This window comes from Zingiber officinale, chromosome 8B (genome assembly GCF_018446385.1).
Source record: "Zingiber officinale cultivar Zhangliang chromosome 8B, Zo_v1.1, whole genome shotgun sequence".
NCBI lineage: Eukaryota > Viridiplantae > Streptophyta > Magnoliopsida > Zingiberales > Zingiberaceae > Zingiber > Zingiber officinale.
The window spans coordinates 104,024,826-104,048,338 of record NC_056001.1 but is presented as its reverse complement, the minus strand read 5'-3'; the positions used below and the strand labels follow the sequence as shown (position 1 = coordinate 104,048,338).

The window sequence follows — 23,513 nt, the reverse complement described above, 5'->3', positions numbered from 1 at the left end:
TGAAAAGGGTTATAATGATATCAGCTTCCAAACTGACAAGGATGATTTAAGATCACAATTAGGGTATATGTTTTACTTAAATGATGCTGTTGTGAGATAGAAGAGTTCAAAACAAGACACAGTTATTGATTGTACCACATAGGCTGAGTATATTTAGGGGTGTAATCGAACTCAGCCGAGTAGTAAGAGGCTTGAGCTTGAGCTCAGTTCATTTTACCTAAGCTCGAGCTTAGCTCGAGTTCAGTTCAAACTTTAATTCTTAAGCTTAAGTTCAACTCATAATGAAATTAAATAATTCATGAACGATTGAAGCTTGGTTTGAAAATGACTTATTTAAAAGTTAAACTAGTTTATATATATATATAATGAATATGTTCATGAGTCTCTAAACGAACATATTCGTGAGCTCACAAACCAAATACTATTAATCTTGAGGTCGGTTTGATAATGTTTTTGAGCTCAAGCTCAGCTTGTTAACTTAATAGAACGAACTTTTTTTTTTGAACCGAGACCTGAATAGCTCATGAGTGGCTTGACTTATTTACACCCCTAACTATATTATTGCTTCTAATGCAACAAAAAAGGATGTTTGGATCAGAAAGTTCATTACAGAACTTAGTGTAGTTCCTAGCATAGCTAAGTAGGTGTAAACGAGCCAAATCGCTCATGAGCTCTTCGGGTCTTGGTTCAGAAAAAAGTTCATTCGAGTTTGTTTGAGTTCATTCGATTAAGTTAACGAGCCAAGCTTGAGCCTACTTTTGAGCTTGAAAATATTATCGAGTCGAGCTCGAGCTCAAGCTTAACAATATTTGATTCATGAACTTACCATGTGTTTATTTAGAGGTTCACGAATGTGCTCATTAAAAGGCTTATTTATCATATATATATATATATATATATATATATATATATATATATATATATATATATATATATATATATATATATAACATGAATTATAAATATTATATATTAATAAGTTGAGTTCGAACTAAGCTCGTTTAACTTTTAAATGAGCTATTTTTGAACCAAGTTCAAAGAAAGTCGTAAACAAGTGTAACATACTATACTTGTCCTTTTGTAATAATTAAGTACAAAAATTAATGTTACCAAACTATACTATACTTGTCGTAGCAGAGCCATAACAGGAAGCCAGATCAGTCAAAACCTCAATTGGACACGTAGAAGCTTGTATATGATTTATGTATGAAGCCTTGCTCGAAGTGCCCTTATAAAGGGTGTGGAAGGAGCCTTCCATAGTCTTGAAGGTGCCTTCAACTTGAGAAATCTGATATTGAACAGTCAGATCATTATCTGCGATGAAGTCTGAATTTTATCCTACAGAAGATACCTTCCATAGCCTTGAAGGCACCTTCCATGAATAGTGCAAAGGCGCCTTCCACTTCTTGAAGGCGCTTCAGACGCTATTCACCCGAGGCCTTTTGTGCTCCGTTTATCCTACAAAAAATATTAGTCCAATAACCTGTAAGACAAGTATTAGCACAATAATAATGAGTAGTAATTAGACCCTGTCTTCTCGAGATCAGGATCTAGTTAAGGTCTCAATTTAGAAATCTAAAATAGACCTAAACTGGACTGACGCCTACTGCCCCTCAACCGGGGATGCGTCCTCACCGAATCACTCTTCTCTAGTGACTTACCTTCACTTACCAACTTACAGTCGGTTGACTAGCCTCTTGACCTACCAGGTCTTTATGCCAGCTGTCAGGTCCGCAGATCCAACTGAACTTCTGCGAGTTGTCAGATCCTGGGGACCTAACTGGATTTCTTGCTAGATATCAGGTCAACCCTTTAACCTATCTAGTCTTCGTACCAACTATTGGATCTCACGGACCTAGTTGGATTTCTATCTAGTGTCAGGTCCTCCAGACCCGACATCTCCTACACATTTGGTAAAGTAATTAGATCACAAAAATACCTAACTTAACACACTTATCATTTATCAAAATCTGAATTAAATCGTTAGTATACTGCACCAACAATCTCCCCCCTTTTGATGCAATGACAACCTGGGTTAAAGTTTGAAAAAAATATGCAAACATATATATATATATATATATATATATAAGATAATTTTAGGAGAAGTCTAAAAATAGGACGATTAGTTTTGTTCTCTTGATCATTTTTTCATTGGCTTTCTAACTTAAACCCTAACCCTCCCCCTTTGACATTCATCAAAAAAATATGTAGAGGAATAAAAAAAATGTAGTAAGTCTTGCAAAGTAAGCATGGAAAGGAAATAAAATTTTGGGGAAACCAACTATAAAATTTTCAGAGGGAAGAGGTAGTGTAAAAAAAATTCACTTAATTTGAAAGGGAATGCAGAAAATAACTGAAACATAGGGAGAGGTTTGATCCAAAAGTAGTAAGTCAAAAATGTGTAAGTAAACCTTTGAGTAAACGCCAAAAATTTCAAAAAAAAAACTTTAATTTTGTCAAGGAAAACTTTTTCAAGAGTTTGATAAAAAAATAAAGCTTTGCAAAAATATTTACAAAATTTGAGAGCATTTTGAAATAAAGCTTTGCAAGAATATTTTTCTAAAGGATTTGTATCAATAATTGAAAAGGAGATATGTTCTAGTAATTTTCTGAGTAAAAGTTTGTCATAGAAAAAAAATTCCTAAGTAAGAATTTCAAAGTGATTTACATGAAAATACTTTTTAAAGGGAAATTATAAAAGAATTGCTTCAAGACTTTGTCCAAGAAATTAATTGCAAATGTTTTAAAGCAATTTTAAAGATAAAGTTTCTAAGAAAGAATTTTGAAATAATTTTTTAAGAGAGATGTTTAGAGAAAAAATATTTCTAATGTTAAATGCTCCCCCAAAAAAAAAACTTTAGTAAATGCTTTAAAAAATTTCCAGGTTAAAAATATTTTTTTTAAAAAAATTAAGAGTGGGTTACAAGGTACTTTGTGAAATAATTTTCAAGATAGGCCTTTGTTAAAGAAAATTTCTAAAAATTTGAAAGATTTTTCAAATATCCTTCCCTGAAGCTGATATTATTTGAAAAATATAGTCATCTAGAAATTATCCTTCATGTCTAATCGTTTGTTACTAACTGACTCTCAGAATTTTACTGTGTTCACTTGGTTAGTCAAGTTAAGTCAATGTATCCAGACTAAAATTACTTAACTTGATAACTGTAGTTAGCTATTTCTTGCCTAAACTTGTGTTGATGCACTGATATAAGCATCATAAGTTTAGGTAATTTGCCTATGCATCTCACGCCATTCTAAGTTTTTGAATACACAATTAAGGTAGACCTAGTGTGTTTATGAGATGCTCAAGTCCTAGATATATAGGAACATATTTTCTATGGATTTGATCTAGACTAAGGCTAAAATTAATTTTTGAAATACTATGGAAATGAGAATTTTTAGAAAAATATAAGTAAATTTTTTTTTCTAGAATTTACAAATCATTTAAAAATTGATTTGATAACAATAGTCGTAGTCTATGAAGCACATTCCTAATTATTGACGTAAATTGCTAAATTCACTTTCAGGGAGGGGTTTGGTAAATATGTTAGCTAAGTTTGACTTAGACTCAACATAATTGAGTTCAATGTCTCCTTTAGTTACATGATCCCTAATAAAGTGGTGTTTAATTTAGATGTGCTTAGTTCTTGAATGATGCACTAGATTTTTTATTAAGTTGATTGAGCTAATATTATCAATGAGTATTTTTGTATTTTTAAAGTTTAGCTTGATATCTTTTAGGGTGTGCATCATCGATAATAGTTGTGCAATACATTCTCCTATTGCTATATATTCTGCCTCAGTAGTAGATAAAGCAACATAGTGTTACTTTCTACTAAACCAGCTGACAAGTAATAATCCAAGTAGATGACAATCACCACTTACAGCTGGCATAATTTGAGTCAGAGAAACATATAAGTTTAAAATTGGCTGTTCTAGGTTACTGCATTTCTACGTTGGACGTTCATTTTAAGTATATAAAAATTCTTTTAACATTAGCCAAGTGTGACTCCTTGGTACACGCTTGGTACCAAGCATACAGACTAACAACAAATAAAATATCAAGTCGAGTGGCAATTAGGTATAGTAGACTTCTTTTAGCACTTCTGTAATATTTGAGGTCTATAGATTTTCCACTTGGATCACTGTCAAGGGTTACATTGATGGCCATTGGAGTTTTAATTTCCTTGAAATTTTCCATACCAAATTTCTTAAGCAATTCAAGTGTATATTTTTGTTGATTTTAATTTCTTTCATTTGTTTGTTTGATTTGGAGACCTAGGAAGAATGTTAGTTGTCCTACTAGACTCATTTCAAATTTTTACTCCATTAATGTTATAAATTTTTGTAGAAGTTTTGAATTAGATGACTCAAATATTATGTCATTTATATAGACTTGAGCTATAAAGAAGTCTTGATCAATTATTTTTACGAAGAGGGTTGGGTCTACTTGACCTTATTTGAAGCTTTTTAAGATTAAGTTTGTGGTCAACCTTTCCTACCAAGCTCTAGGAGCATGTTTTAACCCATAAAGGGCTTTCTTTAGTTTAAACACATGATTAGGGTGTTCTATGTTCTCAAACTTGGGGGTTGACCTACATATACCTCTTCTTTAATTAATTTGTTAAGAAAGACCGACTTTACATCCATTTGATATAATTGAAACCCTTTTGAGCCACATAGCTCAACAACATTCTAATTGATTCGAGTCTAGCAACAGGGGCATAGGTTTCATCATAGTCGAGTCCCTTAATTTGGCTAAATCCTTTTTCTACTAATCTAGCCTTGTTTTTAACAACTTCCCACCTTTTCATTTAGTTTGTTTCTAAAGAACCATTTTGTTTCTATTAATTTTGTATTTGCCGATAATGGAACTAGATCTCACACTTTATTTCTTTCAAATTGGGTCAGTTTCTCTTGCATGACTAAGATCTAATCTGGGTCACTTAATGATTCTTCTATTGTTTTTATGGCTGTAAATGAACCAAGTATTCATGAGCAAGCTTGGTATTCGGCTTGGTAACAACTTATTTATGTTCGTTCAATATACACAAGATTAATTAAACAAACAAGCTTGAACAACTCGTTAAACTAAACAAACAAGCTTGAACATATATATGTTCAGCTCGTTAACATTCATGAACAATGTTCACGAACAATGTTCATGAACAGAGCGGGCGAGGTGCCAACCAACAAGCCCACATTGGGCCTTATATGATACCATATCAGGCCCAATGTGGGCCTAATATAAGATAATATCATGCCCAACTTGGGTCTGATATTAGATAATATCAGACCCACGTTGGGCCTCATATTATCCCATATCAAGCCCACAATTGGGCTAAAAATTTTTGCAACACTCGATCACCTATAGAGAGTTTTAAATAAGTAATGCATAACACCATTGGAGTCCTTGCAAGACTTAAAACTCAAAACACTTGAAATGAGTTCAATCAGAGAAGTCTAGGTCCATCAGTGGATTTTGACCAAAACCCACTGATGGACCTACGACACATGGATTTCTTTAATTTCACGTTCCCTAGGAAGGTTTGAAAGGGGAGAAGCTAGATATAGCGTTAAATCTTAGTTCTAACCACCACATACGAAGTTCTTGCTCCGTGTCAGTTAGCATAGAACATGTGAATCTTATGGATTTACATTTAATAAATAACACATACCCTGTCGAATTTTAATTTACGTGGATAGTGTTAGAGTGTATACTAAAAGCCTAGCTTTTGGTATAAATATTTATCTAGAAATAAGAATCACATAGGTCAAATGTCTACATTTATGATAAATGTAGTTGCTCAATTAATTTATATTGTAGATAACATGGTGTGTGGTATCACACACAGAAGATCATGTTATCGGTTCCTTATAAATTATAAACAGTAGCTCACGACCAAGATGGAAAGGAACAAACCATTGGAAGGTCGTAATGTAATTAGGTATTAGTTTATCTTAACTATATAATTACACTAGTACACTTAGAGTGTATTGAATAGGACCATTTGAGGTCGTTCCTTTTATACTGACTTTATGAAGGAACAAAGACCTCAGTTATTATGGAAGTGTGTGCTCTTAATCCTAATATAATAACAAGCACATATATTTGATATTTATTTCTTTAATTTATCAATGGGTGAGATTTAGTTCGATAAATCAATAAGCCCGATAAGTTGAGAAATGATATCACTTATAGTGTGTGTTGTTGATTATAGAAAGAAACTGTGTCCTAGTAATCTAGGTTGAGAATATCCCCAAGAGGAGCTCATAAGGATTGTCATGTTAAACCCTGCAGGTGAACTTAGTCCGACATGACGATGAAGTTGAGTGGTACTACTCTTGGAGCTAGATATTAATTAAGTGAGTTGTCAGTAACTTACTAAATTAGTGGACATTTGTTATCTTAAACACAGGGAGACTAACACACTCATAATAAGAAGGAGCCCAAAATGTAATTTGGGATTGGTGCGGTAGTTCAATAATAGTTCTTTAGTGGAATGAATTATTATTGATAAAATTAAGTTGTGTGTTCGGGGCGAACACGGGATGCTTAATTTTATCCGGAGACCAAAACCAATTCCTCCTCTCGGTCCCTATCGTAGCCTCTTAATTATAGAGTACTATACCCACCTATACCCACCTTCTTACCCATCCCATAAGGGGCCGGCCAAGCTAGCTTGGAGACCAAGCTAGGGCCGGCCAAAGTTTGGTTCATGGGTGCTTCAAGGTGGCCGACCCTAGCTTGGGTTCAAGCTTGGTGTGGCCAGCCCAAATTAAAATAAAAAGGATTTTTATTTTTTAAAATTTTTCTTATGTGGATAACATGTTTTAAAAGAGAGTTTAAAATTTTAAATCTTTCCTTTTATAAGATTCTACAAAAGATTAAGAGAAGAGCTAAATCTCTTTCCTTATTTGTAGATTAAAAGGTTGATTTTAATTTTGGTAAAAACTTTCCTTTTTAACCATGTTCATGATTTAAAAGAAAGTTTAAAAAATTAATAATTCTCTTTTAGTAGTTTCTACAAAAGATTAAGAAAAGATTTGATATCTTTCCTTATTTGTAGATTAAAAGAGATTTTAATTTTTAGAGATAATTTTCTTTTTATCCACATGTTTAAAAGAAAGATTTTAATTTATTAAATTTCCTTTTTATAAACCAATCATGAAGGGATTAAATTATTGGAGAAATTTTTATAAATTTCCGGAAACAAATTAGGAAGGTTTTAATTCTTGATTGAATTAAATTTCCTTTGATTGGAGGTTTGTTGTGTGGTCGGCCATGTTGATTAAGAAGAGGAATTTGATTTTAATTAATTAAATTTTATTTTTCATGGTAAAGGAATTAAGGAAGTTTTTATTAAAGTTTCCTTATTTGCCAAAACCAAGGATTATAAAAGAGGAGGTAGAGGAGCCCTCATGTGATGAACTTCTATTTCTTTTTCTTTCCTCTCCTCTTTGGTTTTGGTGGCCGGCCCTATTTCTCTCCTCTCCTCTTGTTGGCCGAAACTCATCTCTTGGTGGAGCTTTTGTTTGTGGCCGGATCAAGGAAGGAGAAGAAGGAGAGAAAGCAAGCCTCGTCTCTAGCATCCCTTGGAGCATTGGTGGTGGCCGAAATTTTTCATCCTTGGAGGAGTTTATTGTGGCCGAAATCTAGAAGAAAGAAGGAAGGTGGAAAGGTGGTTCTCATCTCGGAAGATCGTTTCCCACACAACGTCCGAGGTTAGAAGAGGAATACGGTAGAAGATCAAGAGGTTTTTCTAAAAGGTATAACTAGTATTTTTTCTTTCCGCATCATACTAGTTATTTTTGGAAATAATGCTAAATACAAGAGGCATACGATTCTAGAGTTTCGAATTTGTTTTCGATATAGTGTTCTTTTGTTTTTCTTTTCCTTGTGATTTGATTGTTCTTTTCGGTTAACCTAAAGTTATTTTAGGAAATTAAATATTAGCTTTCCATAAAAGGTTTTGTCTAGTCGGTGGTGGTTGCTCCCATATCCAAGAAGGCCATGTGCCTCGCCACGTCAGTACTGGGAACCAATTATGGAAATTAATATTTAATGAAATTAATAACTTAAGGTGACTTGGGTCGAACGTGTTAAGTTCCGCAGGAGATCCAAGTCAAAACCTAAAAGAACAAATAGATTAAGTTTTGGATCAAACGTGTTAAGTTCCGCAGGCGATCCAAAATTTAATTTAAAAGAACACATGGTAGCTAGGAAAAGCTTCAGACCTTTGTACAAAATTTTTGTACAATGGAACCTCTAGGTTTTCCGAGTAGCAACCAACAGATAGTAATAACCATTTGATTTAACTTATAACTTAGTTACTTTGGAGTTCCCAAATTACATGTCTACTTTATATTTCCAAGCAGGCCTTGTAGACTTGAAAACAGTGTTGTGTAAGTACCCTGTGATGGTTTTGATATGATCAACCAAGTCAAGTTAGATCCTGTTAGTATTTAACCCCTGTGTCTAAGTGTGCAAGAACTTAGGAGCACAGGAAGTCTAGCGAAAGACGTAGCTAGCGAGAAGGACGGTATGGGAGAAAGCCGATGGGCTCGGTGCATTAGAGGTACGAGGTGCTGCAGAAGAGTATGCGGGTGGATGAGAAAGAGGCGTGCGATGTTTCCGAGGGACGAAAAGCCAGAGTACAAGTTTGCTCGAGAAGGCCAGAAGTTGAGTTCGGGTGAGCCCTATTCCGGATGGTCGAGATCACCCAAGTGAGCAGAGCAGAAGCGGAAGACCCGGACCAATGTGAGCGAAAGTGGAGCGGAAGACCGGGACCGAAAATCAACAAAAGTTAATTTTTCGATCTGGGGCACCCTGACCAAGTCTGGGGCTCTTAGACTTCTCCGGAGTGCCCAGACTTGGTCCAACCGCCCGGACTAAAAAAATTAGCTAAATACATCGTGGCGTGTTGCAATGGGGATAAAGTTTTATCCACCTAGAGGCACCTGAAACCCTTCCAAGCACCCCGATTAGGGCTATAAATACAACCCTAGTCCCAGAAGGCTAAAACAACACTTATGATTGATTCTTCATTAGTTTTATTCTGTAATTGAGTGCTTTGAATGCTGTAAAGAGGCTTCTCTGTCTGAAGGAGAGTTTAGTGAGCTTTTAACTTGGATTAACAATCTCCCTAGTTGTAACAGAGTAAACTCTTTTGTGCCTCTTCTTTTTCAGTCTTTTATTTTGTTTATGCAAGTGTTGGTTTAATTAAGCTGTGAAAGTTTGAGGAAGGTTTATTTTTCTTTTCAGGGCTATTCACCCCCTTTAACCAGCCGCCAAGGGTCCTACAAGTGCTATCAGAGTGAGTTCGCTTTAGGAGGACTAACCGTCGAATGAAGCACACAAAATGGCTGGACCAAGCATCAATCCACTGAAGTTCGAGGGAGAATTCGCGAGCTGGAAGAAAAAGATGAAGGTATTTTTTAAAATAAATTTTGAATTATTAATCATTATGAAATATGGTTTTGCAGCACCGAAAGATAAAGAAGAATATCAATGGATGAAGAAGCAGCAAGCTGACTTCATGGCATATGGCAAAGTAAAGTTTCATCTGCTTAACATTTTACCACCTCAAGAAGTCAACCATATCAGAGCCTACGAATCAGCCAAGGAGCCCTAGGAGAAATTTCTGGAACTACACGAAGGGACCTCGAAGGCAAAACTAACGAGATGGGACCTGCTCCGGAACCAGATCAGCAACCTCCGGTAAGAAGAAGGCGAAATCGTCGCACAACTTCACTCAAGAATAAAGGAGCTCATCACCGGACTCACGAATCTTGGAGAAAAGGTAACCAACCGAGATCCACTAGGGTACGCACTTAACGTATTTCCTAGGATTCCGGAATGGTCGACCTTAGTAGATGCGTATTTTATCTCTAAGGATTTAGAGGTAAGCACTTTAGAAGAACTTTTTTCAACTTTTGAACTTCATGAGTCAAGATGTGTAGGTCTAAGGAAGGAATCAAGGCAAACATTGCCTTAAAAGTTAAAATGGATGAACCAAATTCTGAGACATCACTTGATGATGATAAAACAACATTAATGGTAAGAAGATTTAAAAAACTATTTAAATCTATAAGATTTAATCAAATGTAGGGTATAAAAAAAAGAAAGATAAGATGCTACCACTACAATGAAGAATGTCATGTAAAAGACAACTGTCCTAAATTGAAGAGCAAGGACAAGGGCAAAGAACAGAATAAGAAGTCGGCTGAGACCCAGCATAGACTGAAGGCGACATGGGACGAACGTCGTCCGAGTTAGAGATCGAAGCCCTCACCGGACTTGCACTAGTGGCAAGTCACCAAGAAGATGAAGACCAAGTAAGCTCATGTGAAATGAGCATCGAGTGCATCAATGAAGGGGGAGCGACATCGAAAGAAAGCATCACTTCAGGGGGAGCTTCATATTGCGGGATCAACAAGGTAAGTCAGGTACAGTCTCTTCCTCCTGACAAGTCATTTCAGTTTATAAAACTATTATCAAAAAATTGTTGTAAGTTAGAAAAAAAATAAGGAGTTAAAAACAACTTTAGCTAGTTTTTGTCGATTAGAAGATTTCGACAAAGTTAAAATTGGAAATGAAAAATTAAAAATTGAGAATGCAAATTTAAAGGATTAAATAGAAAACTTAAAAAATTCTGCATGTTTAAATGTGTCTGCTTCAACTTTCAGGAACTATAAAGGATTAAATTAGTAATTTAGATATTACAAAGGGAAAATTAGAAAATTATCTAGAAAATATATTCCTCGAAAATTTTTAATTAACCCAGTAGGAAGGAACCTATATTGGGTTCCAAAATCATATTTAGATTGACTTTTTTTTGGACTTAGGACTTTCAGAAAGAAAGTTAAATATTTAATTTCTTTAAAAGGTTTTATCTAGAAAGTGTTTGTTGCTCTAATATCCAAAAAGGTCTAATGCCTCACCACAGCCTGAAAGCCAATTATTGAAATAAGTATTTAATTGACTAACTGTTAAGAAATTAGTTGTTATAAAAATGCTTTCAAATGTTTTGTTAAAAATTTTGTTAGAAATTATTTAAAAGTTAATTTCTCCGAGAACTTTATCACTTAACTGTAAGAAAATTTTTAAATGTTAAAATTTTCTGAATGTTAATTTTTTTTCAAAATTTTTTTAACGATAATTTCAACTTTATATGATTTTTTTCTACCTTAAACATGTTAAAAAAAAATTTAAAGCTTAAACTTTAATATTTTTTTGTTCCTTAGACTTTTTATGTAAAGTAGAATCTTTTTAATGCACCCCATTTTTAATGTGATCAAAAGGGGGAGTAGTAAAGATTAAGTATAGGGGGAGGGTAGTATAATTTTTTAATTTTTGTACTTAATTTTTTAATTACAAAATTTTATAACTGTTATTTTTATGGTTTACCCTAACTTAACTTGGATTTGCTCACATAAAAAAGGGAGATATTGTAAGTATCCCATGGTGGTTTTGATGTGATCAACCAAGTCAAGTTAGGTCCTGTTGATATTTAACCCCTATGTCTAAGTGTGCAGGAACTTAGGAGCACAGCAAGTCGAGCGAAAGATGCAACTAGCGAGAAGGATGGCATGGGAGAGAGTCAATGGGCTTGGTGCGTTTGATGTATGATGTTCTATGGAAGAGTACGCGGGTGGACGACAAGGAGTCATGTGATGTTTCTGAGGGATGAGAAGCTCGAGCGGAAGTTTGCTCGAGAATGCTAGAAGTTGGGTTTGGGTGAACCCTATTCTTGATGGCCGAGATCACCGAAGCGAGTGGTGTCGGCCATTTTGCATGTCACAAGGCACTCCAAATTAATTAAAATTGTAACTCATTAAAACTAAGACAAGTGTTGTAATAACGAGTCCCAAGTCATATTTTTTTCCAAGGTTAACTAGTAAGTGTGTACACTCTAGATTCGATTCAAATTCTACTCTTATATCATCAAGGATAATTCAATATCAATTTACTGCAATTAAATTCGAATTCAATGCATCATTGAATCAAGAAAATCATTCATCAACTCTTCAATTCACAACACAAATTTACTTAACAATTGAACTTATAGGCTCATACAAAATCATATTGAACACAGATAACGATCAATATATCAAAATAAACATTCCAAATGTAAGCATGATCACAATCATAACATGTCAATGAACCGAACAAAAGCTTTGCAAACTAAATAACCTAAACTAGCAAACTTGTGTCAATCCTAACTTCTGATCCAAAACAAAAACTAAATTACAAACTAATCTAACCATTAAAAATGAGGATCTAATGGCAGAAGTTCTCAGAATCCAAGTAGTTAAACTAACTATTCTAATCAGAATTGCAAACTTCTTAAGTAACTGATCATGGGTTTTAATTGCCGATATTCAACAAAATAAAAACTGCAAGTAAGAAATCAGAAACGGAATTACAAAACAAAGACATCATATCATAGGATATGAGCATGTTTGAACACAATTCGAAGACAAAAGTGAAAGAAACAAAACCCTAAACATTCCAAAACCCAAACCCGGATCAAATCCTTCATCAATCTGCTGTTAAACAGATTTGTTCTCGGAAACCTCCCCTCAAACATCCAACGAACTACCAAGCTTCCAACTATCACCAGATGATGCTCATGGCTCTTGGAAACCTCCCCTCAAGCTCCCATCTAACTGATAATCCCATCGACCGAAGAAATAGAGTATAAATCTGAGATTCGTCCAAGTTAGATCAATTGATCAGATCGATCCACTTGAGTTGCGGAATGAAGATCGGAAGAAGATCTGAAACTCAAAGAAACCTCCCTCTGAGCTCAGTTGGATACAGAGATCGCTGATCGAGAAAACTCCCTCTCACAGGATCGCGGCAGTGAAACAGATTCAAATTCGTGCCAAGAAACCTCCCTCTGCCGCTCTCTGATCACCGGAAGATAGACGCTGGCAGCTTAGGATCACCGTCGTTGAAGAAACTTGGCCTCAAATCTGGAATTAAGGAACGGAGCCTTAGCGTCGCAGAAGTAGGAAGAAGAACAGTGCGATGTCGCGAAAACGCCGAGCCCAGCTTCACTGTAGCTTCTCTCGGGTTTAAATACTCCTCAGATTAAATCAGACGGTCCAGATTGCTCGGGCTTGATCAACAGCTATGATGTCTTCAGATCTAGATCAAAACCCTTGGATCTTCATCTACGGCTGTGATGTACTTCCTCGTAGCTTGGATGGACCAGATGCTTGACAGATGGCTCGGATCTGCTTGATCTTCAATGGACGGCTACGGCTGTTCTGGAGCTTGATCACCTCGTTAAAACTCCGATCCGAACACAACTTTGGTTCAGATTCATCCCAATCCAAGAACCTTTGATGCCTACAAGATAACAAACAAATATTAGCATCAAATAAAGCCGTAATAACATAATTTGCAATTAAGTCCAAAATTGATACAATGTATAAAAATGTGATGTAAATATGGGTTATATATATGAAAACTACATCAAACCATGATTGTATGAATAAGAATAGTGTAGTAAAATCATGGTTATTAGCGAGCGGAAGATCAGGACCAATGCGAGCAGAAGCGGAGCGGAAGACCGGGATCGAAAATCAACAAAAAGTTGATTTTTCGGTCTGGGGCATCCCGACCTAGTTTGGGGCGCCTGGACCTCTCCAGGGCGCCCGAACTTGGTTCAGGCGCCCGGACTTGAAAAATTAGTCAAATGCATCGTGTCATGTTACATTGCAATAGGGATAAAGTTTTATCCCCCTAGAGGCGTCTGAAACCCTTTCAGACACCTCGATCAAGTCTATAAATACAGTCCTGGTCCTAGAAGGCTAAAACAACACTTGTGATTGATTCTTCTTTAGTTTTGTTCTGTAATTGAGTGCTTTGAATACTGTAAAGAGGCTTCTCTGCCTGAAGGAGAGTTTAGTAAGCTTTCAACTTCCTTGGATTAACAACCTCTCCGGTTGAAACCAAGTAAACCCTTTCGTGCCTCTTCTTTTTCAGTCTTTTATTTTGTTTATGCAAGTATTGGTTTAATTAAGCTGTGAAAGTTCGAGGAAAGTTTGTTTTTCTTTTCAGGTCTATTCACCCCCTCTAGCCGGCCGTCAAGGATCCTACATGTTAGACCTAGCCTATTTGGATTTCTGAAAAATCCCAACGGTTACCAAGTTTTTAGTTTTCATAAGAGAGATATGGTGTGAAGTTATGTCTCTTTTCACTGATCTATACCATCATGACAATTTGGATATTGTGATTTTTATTTCACTAAGCAATAGTATTGTTATTCCTGTGATAATTTTGTTGGATCAAAAGCGCTAGAGGGAGGGGGATGAATAACGCTCATAGCTATTTCGTTCGTTTCGGAAAACTCGCAGCGGAAATAAGACAAAGACAAATAGAACAAAGACACCAAGGATTTTTACTTGGTTTGAAGTCTGTGGTGACTCCTACTCCAAGGCCCGCACATAAGAGTGTTTTCGATGGGCAATCACTAATCAATCCAGAATTACAAAAGATTGCAGTTGTAGTACAAGGAATTCTTTAAATGAAAACAATACCGAAAGCTCTGTATGAGAAAATCTTCTAGAAGAGTCATCGTCGGGGCTTTCTGGTGTTGTTGAGGCATTTTCTGAGCAGCTCGAAGAAGCAGAAGTTGTTCGTTGTGTTGCTCTACAACTTCTGGTCGAGGCTCCTTATATAGGCTATTCCGAGCACTCGGAACCCCTCAGGGCATCTAGAACACGTGGCTCGGCCACTCTGCGTGCACCACCTCAGCTTCACGATAAGCTTTGGGTTCCGGACGCTTGGACCAACTCTGGGTGCCCGTACAGACTCAAGGTGTCCGGACCCCTTCCGGGCGCCCGGACCAACTTTCTCCAGCTCCTTATTTTCTGCAAAACAAAGTTAGTCCAGCAAAGACAATATAATATGAAATTATGACAGCTTCTGACTGTCCGGTTTTGACTTCGAATTTCCATCTGGAAACCCTAGGTCGAACCGACGTCTACTGTTCCCTCACCGGGGAACGCATCCTCACCCTATTCCACTCAAGAGAGTTTACCTGTTGCCAGTTGATCCTCCAGACCAAATGGACTTTTGCTCAACGTCCGAAGCTTCTGGTCTTCATGCTGGACGCCCCCTCCACGACCCATCCAGTCTTCCACCTAATTCGCGACACTAGGATTTCAACCTAGGGTTACCACCCCCTAGGATTTTGCCCGAAGCTCTCGACCCGCCAAGACTTTCTGCCTAAGGTTACCACCCCTAGGGCCTAGGGTTACCACCCCCTAGGGTTTTTCACCTGCCTAACCGTAGCTAGGACTTTTGCCTAAGTACACTTAGGACTTTTCTACAAACTCGTTCAACCTTGTTAGATAACAAGACAACCTAACTTTGAACCCTTTGACATAATCAAAACACAGGTTCGATCGTCGGATGCTTCCCGCACCAATAAATTTAGTTTAAACATCTTATATCATACATACCATTGTATTCAACAACAAATACTACATACAAAGATATAAAACTAACAACACTACATAATTGTACCTTTATATTCCCTATCCAAGTTTTTTACTTACAACACTATGGATAATTAATCCAATATTTTATAGAACATGTCCCTCAAATTTGATACAATTACATTAATTCTAATTTTTTTTTCATGTCTCCTTGTTTGAAGTCCATCTTCAGATCGTATAGAAGACATTGAATGTATTACATCATAAAGAAGCCATAGTCAATGTTGTAAATAACATCAGTAATTTAATATTCAATATTTTTTGTTCACATTGTTTGATCTCGAGTTACCTGGCTTCTTGTTGTGGACATTCTATTGTGAGAGACACCCATTGGTCAAAGGGATGACGCCTTTCAAACTTTAGATCAATAGCAGTAAGGTGCTCATGAATATATTATTTTAAATCTAATACCTTTAAGATTGAACAGAAAATTAAAATTTTACATCAACTAGCAATTATACTACATTTCTAACATGCACATGAATATTAGAAGTTCATTGCTGCTTCAAAATCATATTTGAATTTACTTCCACTTGCTAGAGAATTGTAATGGCTGAATATCATTGATTTGGTGTCCACCATCAATAAGTGGAAGTGTACATTATCACTGCACAAAGGTATAAAAATATACCTAAACTCTTCATCTTCTTTATATGTCTTTATCACTTGTTGCAAGACAAACTTTCTTGAGGATTTTATTGATGACTACAAATATACAAAGTCATACATACTTAAACAAATAATAAAATTTATTCAAATATTATATATTCTCAAATCATTTAGATTTTTTACTATAAAGAAGGTTGAATAATATATAGACTTGTTGTATAGCGTACCAGACGAGGATGCCCCCCAAAACAGTATTTTACAATACGTGTCAATTACCTCCCATTTTATTAAAATCTCTCCATTCACACCAGATAAGAAGGAATGCACATTTAAACCAAAGGATGAATCCTCCCAAACTAATTCACTTGTAAACCTGCAAAGTAAATCAATGACTATAAATCACATAATAAAATTAGAAAATCATATAATTATCTATATTAGAGAACCATATAATTATCTTAACTTATCACTTAATTAAATCAACTATGTATTTAACATACTTTATGTTCTCCAATTATTTTAACAAGTGGGCAACATCTTCGTCTTGTTTTTTCTTCTTCGAAGTCTTAAATTGCTTCTTCACAAACATAAAACCTATTTAATTAATGAATTAAATCAAACAAATTAATATTTTATATGCAAATATAGACTTACAGCAATGGCTTGTTTCCTCATTTTGTTAAGTTGGTCAATCCTAGCTGCATCCTTCTTTGCCTCTTCTTCAGAATTGCCTTCCATTATTGTGACAATGTCTATTTCTTCTTCTATATCATCTACATCAATTTTTCCTTTCCCCTTGTCCACAACATCAGGTTCTTTTATAAATTTTTTACCCACTACTTCTGGTAAAATGTTCTCCATAGGCTCTCATATTTGTATATTTCTTTGCTTCCTCTTAAGTAAGATCTAGAGCCACAATGGACTATCAATTAGAGTATCCCTATAATCATAGCGACTTCTGTCATGCCCTCTCCTACTTCTTGTTCCAAAAGTTACTGGTTCACATTGAGGATTGACTACAGGATCGCTTGATTGAGGTTTCATGCCTTTATTTTCTATTATTTCTAGTAATTCTTTCACCTTTTCATTCAAATGCATGTTCTCCATTGTTAGTTCCTTAATTAGGTTTTCTTGAATAATATAGTTACAACATCCCTTATTACTTTCACTTCCTTCTTCGCTGTCTTCAAATTGTAATGTCTCTATTGGACATAGAATACCATCAACGAAATCAAGGTTCTTAACCAATGATTTTTCATATTGGGTAGGGATTAGGTCAATCATAACTTGTCATATTATTAAAACAAATGGTAAAAAAAAGTATATTAGCCTAACTTAAGTGACAGTTTTCAAACTTTACCTCTTCAGATGAGACTCGGTTCAACAAATCCCTCACCTTACTAATATATGAAGGAATATTCCTCCACTTATTTATTCATGCTCCTTCAATTTTATATGATTTTTGGATTGGAACATGCTCCAAAAACCATGCTTGATTCATCATAACAAGTGTTAGATATTCATACACGTCCACAAAATTTTGTTACATTTAACATCAAAAATATACTCAGTACCAAAAGACCAGCAAAGCCCTTTAGGTAAGGGAGGTTGGTGTTGGCATGTATTGTCTGAGTTGATGAAAATATGTCCCTAATCTTAGTTAATTGTGGAATCATAAATTCATGGATACCTTCAACCCAGTTGAATCTAACAAGATTCTCAAAATCATCTACTATCTCTATAAGACATAAAGGGACATTATATGTATTAGAAAAAAATAAGACACAAATAAATATATACAAAATGTAAAATTTATAAAATAATAAAATATCATCATCTTCTTCAACACGATTGGCATAAAATTTAAGCAACTCCTCAATTTTTGATCTAGTAGCTTCTTTTTTATTTGAGAAGTTAGAAAGAGGTCACCCAATGCTTTAGTTGAATTTATCGGAACCGAAGCACCACGGTCTGCAATACCAAGTAATAATGAAACATCTCTTCTTGTGAATGCAACTGGTACAACTAAAAAATTAATATCAGACCCAACATTATATATGCTAATATATTATATATGATAATATATTATATATGAAAATATCATGGCAAACAAGGGCCTGAAATGATTCCATTTCAGAACCACATTGGGTCTGATATGAAATCATTTCAGATCCTCAATTGCCATGATTTACCAATAACCAGGGCTATCAACAGACCAACATAAATAAATATTAAGATTTTCAAACTATTTTATTTTAATAAACTACTACTTCATGCTTAAAATTAACAACTATAAGTTATACCTGAGAATCTAAAGATTTAAGAAGTTGAATCCCAATTTTGAAAATATATTGACCAATATTCTATGGATATGCTGCATATCTTGTATGTCCAAGAAAATACTAAAGGGGGACTGTTTGATCATGGTTATGTGTTGATCATGTAAAATAACACATCCATGATGCCTTCCTTTCTTTATGGATTTTTTTTTTAAAAAAAATGTTAAAGTAATCTAACATGTTGTTCCAATGTAGTTTCGGTCTAAACTGGTTCAAGCTTTGCAAATCCGATGGTTTTTAAGGTGATACCTTTGTGGATAATTTAATAGCGGAGGATGAAACACCCAGCCCACTTCCTTCCGCCATTATGAAAGGAGAGTATTGGCAGAAACCCTAAACTTCACTACAGAGGTGGGACCAGTGTGGATTTTCGCCGAAAACCCTTGATGTTGCTTGACAGACACACGAAGAGGCTTACCTACTCTTTCGTTAGGGGGACGATCTCGTAACTAAAAATGTGTGAAAGTTTTTCACAATAAGAGAGTTAAAAATGTGCGAGGCATGCACACGTTGAGAGAGGGAAGGAGAAAGATATTGACGCCATCAGTATCCGAACCATCAATGAAATTTTTAAATCTAAACAATTCAAATATGCTTTGGACGCCTTGGAAAATGGGATAGCAAAAAATGATATTAACGGGAAGGGTATAAAAGGGCTTTCATATTCATTAATGCGCCTTTTGGTAATTATAAAATCATAATATCTCTTTTGGTAAATACACAATTCTACCTGCGCCTTTTGATTAAATATTGAAAAAATTTACATTCTATTTATTTTTATACTAAAAGTAGAAACAATTCTTTAGTATATTTTTTTAAAAAATAAATTGATTCAACTTAATTAAAAATATATTATATTAAAACAACTCTGTAAGTTGTCAAAATTTTATTAAAATCATTTAAAATGTATTCAAAATTAATTTAAAATTATTATAGTAATCATTTAATTATGTGGTGCTGCATTATAATTATAGTAATCAAATAATAATTATTAAACCTATTATAGCAGCCATTAAGGTATTTGTAATAGCCAAATAATAATGGTTACAATAGTTAGAGTAGCTATTGAAACACTGTATCATTTAATTACAATTTTAATTTTTTTAAAAGTAATTTTGGATCAAATTTATGTAATATTAAATAATTTATCAAATATTTTTTGGTAAGAAAATCAAAAGGGCGCCTCAAATTAATAGAAATATTATATTAGCGCTATTTTTTTTAAAAAAAAAGTTAAATGAGTGTCCCTCTCGTAATTTTATTTCGAAAATACCATTTGATTCAATGTTGTTGTAGAAATTAGTCGATAGCGGCTATATATTGTAAAATTACGTTGTAAAAGTACATGCTAACGTCTACATTTTTTATCATGATTATATTATATTCATTTGAAATGTAATGAGTATCATGGAATACTCATCATTTGGTTTGTTGGGTGAAATATTATTTTAATCAGATTATCACTAAAAAAACTAAATCAAAATCATAAAAAGTCACCGTTGTAAAAGCTAACAACTTACTTCTACATATTGTAGAAAATAACAACCAGCTTCTGCATGTTGTACAAGTTACATGCACTTCTACACGGTCGATCGTGATTAGATAATAATTATTTGAAATGTAATAAATGTCATAAAGTCTCAATCTTTTATTTTGATCATTGAAATATTGTTTTAATCTAGGTAATCATGGCAAAGGTGATAACGCCACTACAAGAAAAACTCTCATAGACATCGGTGGAACAACAATGGTTTTAAGCAAAAACCGATGTCTTTGAGTATTTTACACCAGTTTTTCCAAAAACCGATGTCTATGAGTATAGATTTTCGCTCATAGACATCGGTTTTTAGCCGATGTCTATGAGCGCCTTTTTCGTTAATAGACACCGATTTTAACAGCAGTTTTTAAAACCCGGTGTCTATGATAAATAAAATAATTTAATTTTTCCACCAATACTTAGCCAAAATTTACAACACTTCACTCTTCCCTCCAAACCAAAACCTTCCTCTTCCTAGATCGCACCGTCCTTCCCCTTCCTAGATCGACGCCCCTTCCTCTCCCGATGATCAACACACGACTCCCTCCCTTGTGAGGTCTGCGGAATGCCCCGCTTTCCCAAACGACCACATCCATATCCTCTTTCCCCTTCTCTTCTCCTCTCCCTTCCGTCTTTGCCCTCTCGCGGGTTGCTCCATCTCTTAGGGTTTCTTCTCCTCATGCTTTCTGGTTTCTCCGTTGATTCGTCGGCGGCCTTTTCCCCGGAAATCGTCTTGATTCCGTTGCTGTTTTCGCTGCTGGTGCTTGGATTTGGCTCCTCGGGGCTGCTCCTTCGTCGTCTGCACTCATGGCGACTCTCGTCAAATGCGGAGGTGATCCCTCGTTGATCCTTGTATGCTTAGCTTGTTTCTTAGTGTTTTCTTGGAGGAAATCGGTCGGCTCTGGGCTAGATCTGTTGGGATTTTTGAGTTCCTTGTTGGAATTTCTTCGCGCTGGTTGTTTTGATGGCTAGACTTTCTTTTGAGGGGTTTAAAGCTTGTTAAATTAAGGTGATGGTGTAGATCTATTAATATTTTTTAGTATTTACTTTTATTATTGGTTTTGACTTCGCTTCTCAGGTCAGAGGTACAAATCTTTGATTGGTTTTGCTTCTGCTTCATTTTTTTTGGAGGGACAATTAGGGACCTTCAAGGGGACGCAAAGGCAAAGCAACCCTCCAAAATAAAATTTCTTCTATCTTTTGCACAGAGTGCCAGGGTACTGGTGTGGCCATCCAAGGAGAAGAGCTTGAAAAACCAACAATTCCCTTGTCTGAGGTTCGCAATCAGTTGAACTGCTTCTTGTATAATTTCTGTTTGTTACCTTCCCTTCTTGTGATGGTTTGCTGTTCTTTTTATAATCTCTCCAGATGTTCCTATATAAACTGAAAGCAATCGAAGCTAACAAGGCATGGATGAAGCATCCTAAAATTCTTCAGAAATGCTTCACTGGACTTCATTTCCCATCTGAGCGTGTCAGCAATTGTGAGGTTAGTAGTTCTTTTACTGGTATATGCCCATTGAAAACCAACACGCTTCATCTTAATATTATGTACATTTTTTTTTAAAATCATGAATAGGAAAACGTGAAGCCTCTAAAGCTGCTGCATTTCTTTCGGGTTGATGGGTAGGAGAAAGCTCAATATACACCAGACTCGGTGAATCAATTCACTTGTAAATATCGTTAAATCCCTTGTATTAGTTTCCTGTAATTTGGTTACGCCGGTAGAAATTAGGTAGTAACAATCCTCTGTAACAATAATTCTTCACATAATATAATTCTTAACAATATTAGGGTCCTTAATATAATTTTTGTAAGTTTTAGATAGATTGCAGAGAGAACTTGAAATACTATACTTGATTACTTTACAAATTTCACTGATATTTTCTCTATATTTTGGTCATTCTCTCAGTATTCCTAATCTAAATCAGGTTGTATTTATACACTTTGCTATTACACTTTACTATCTATATCAGGAACTTGGTCAATTATCCCATCAATTTAATGGTTATTAATATTGAGGTAAAGTGTGGTAAAGGATTCTACTTGGGTGAGGAATTGACATGTCTTATCTGTATAAATGGTGGTTTTCTTTTTCAATTTTATTTGTGCAATTATGTGACATTTGCTTTTATTTGGCAATTTGTCATAGTATTTGTTCTGAAGTATGTGAAGATCAAATGTTATTTGTTACTTCTTCCATTGATATTCTGATTTTCTTTTGATGCCTTGGAGTTGGATAAATATTATTCCTTTTGCTTTGGTTCTGTTTAATTTTTACCAAGATTGTAGTTATATCTAAGAGGTCAAGGAATATGCAGACCGAGGTTCTAGGTGCTCTCTAGCCCACATTTTGCACCTCCTTTGAGCTGGAGCATTGTTTTTTTTTGGAAGAATTCATGTTCCTTTTCAATCTCATGTTTAATGAACCTTTCAATAAATTAGTGTTAATGTATTCGGATCACAGAATGTGAATTCACATCTATTGATTATGTGGAAGTTTAATTATAATCATGCCTCCTCCATGCTGCTTAGATTTATGAGGTTTAAGAATGAAGGAAGAATCTTTCATTTTATTCTTTTGAAAATTTATTATGTTAATATAAGTAGAATCTTTTTGAAGATAGTGTGAATAAATTATTTTATATATTCCAAGAAAAATCATAATAATCTACTATACACCATGCATCACTATATTTAGCTTCTTTCAAATCAGTTGCCGTATAATAGATTATTTCAAATTTGCAGATCAAAAAAGCTGAGCAAATAAGTAAAATTATGGTAAATGGTTTATTTTTGTAAAGCATTTGATCCCATGTATCTAAATTATTGGCTTATTCTTGTTTTCAGTGTTTTGGTTCCTGGTCATTTATGTTTTGATAAATTATGCAATTATATGGAATGATAGCAGAAAAAGTAGTGAGGAACTGATTTAAACAATACCTTAACCGTTGACTATTGGATTGAGGAATTGTTCTTTCTTTTAGCACACAGAACTCTGGTATTGCATTTTTAGGCAGCAAAGTTTTTTGAAAATCTCATTTATCATTGTTCTATTGAAATTTGTTTTTGGAAATTGAATGTAACTAAGCACAGCACAACATGCTAGTCATATTGAGAAAGATACTAGAATGGCAAAGTGGAGGTGACTGGATGTAATTTGAAGTGGTTGCATACTGAAATTGTATATCTTTCCATTGAATGCCCTCAGTACTCATTGAGTTCCTTTTACTAAATGATCTGTTGTTTCTTTTCTTTTTTGCTTTAATGAGCTCTACTTATGTTCTCCAACTAGTTGCGTGTTTCATCTTATCGCATATCCATGCTAATGATTATTTGCTAGCATGTTTAATTCTAACCACGAGATCAATAATTATTTTCATATGTTCCTTTGTTTGACATTGAGATACTAATTTTGGGTGTTGGTGCACCAAATGTAGTTTCTTATAATCGATGAAGCCAACCGAATATTGGAGGCTAACTTTGAGGAAGACATGGAGCAAATATTTAAGC

General features: G+C 34.9%; 1 long non-coding RNA gene across 1 annotated transcript; it reads left to right on the top strand.

Annotated features, from left to right (window-relative positions):
- The first annotated feature begins 21,141 nt into the window (after window positions 1-21,141).
- Window positions 21,142-21,708, top strand: LOC122017487. Its single transcript, XR_006121381.1, has 3 exons — window positions 21,142-21,277; window positions 21,370-21,489; window positions 21,580-21,708. It is a non-coding gene; the product is annotated as an uncharacterized LOC122017487 (long non-coding RNA).
- Window positions 21,709-23,513: the final 1,805 nt, after the last annotated feature.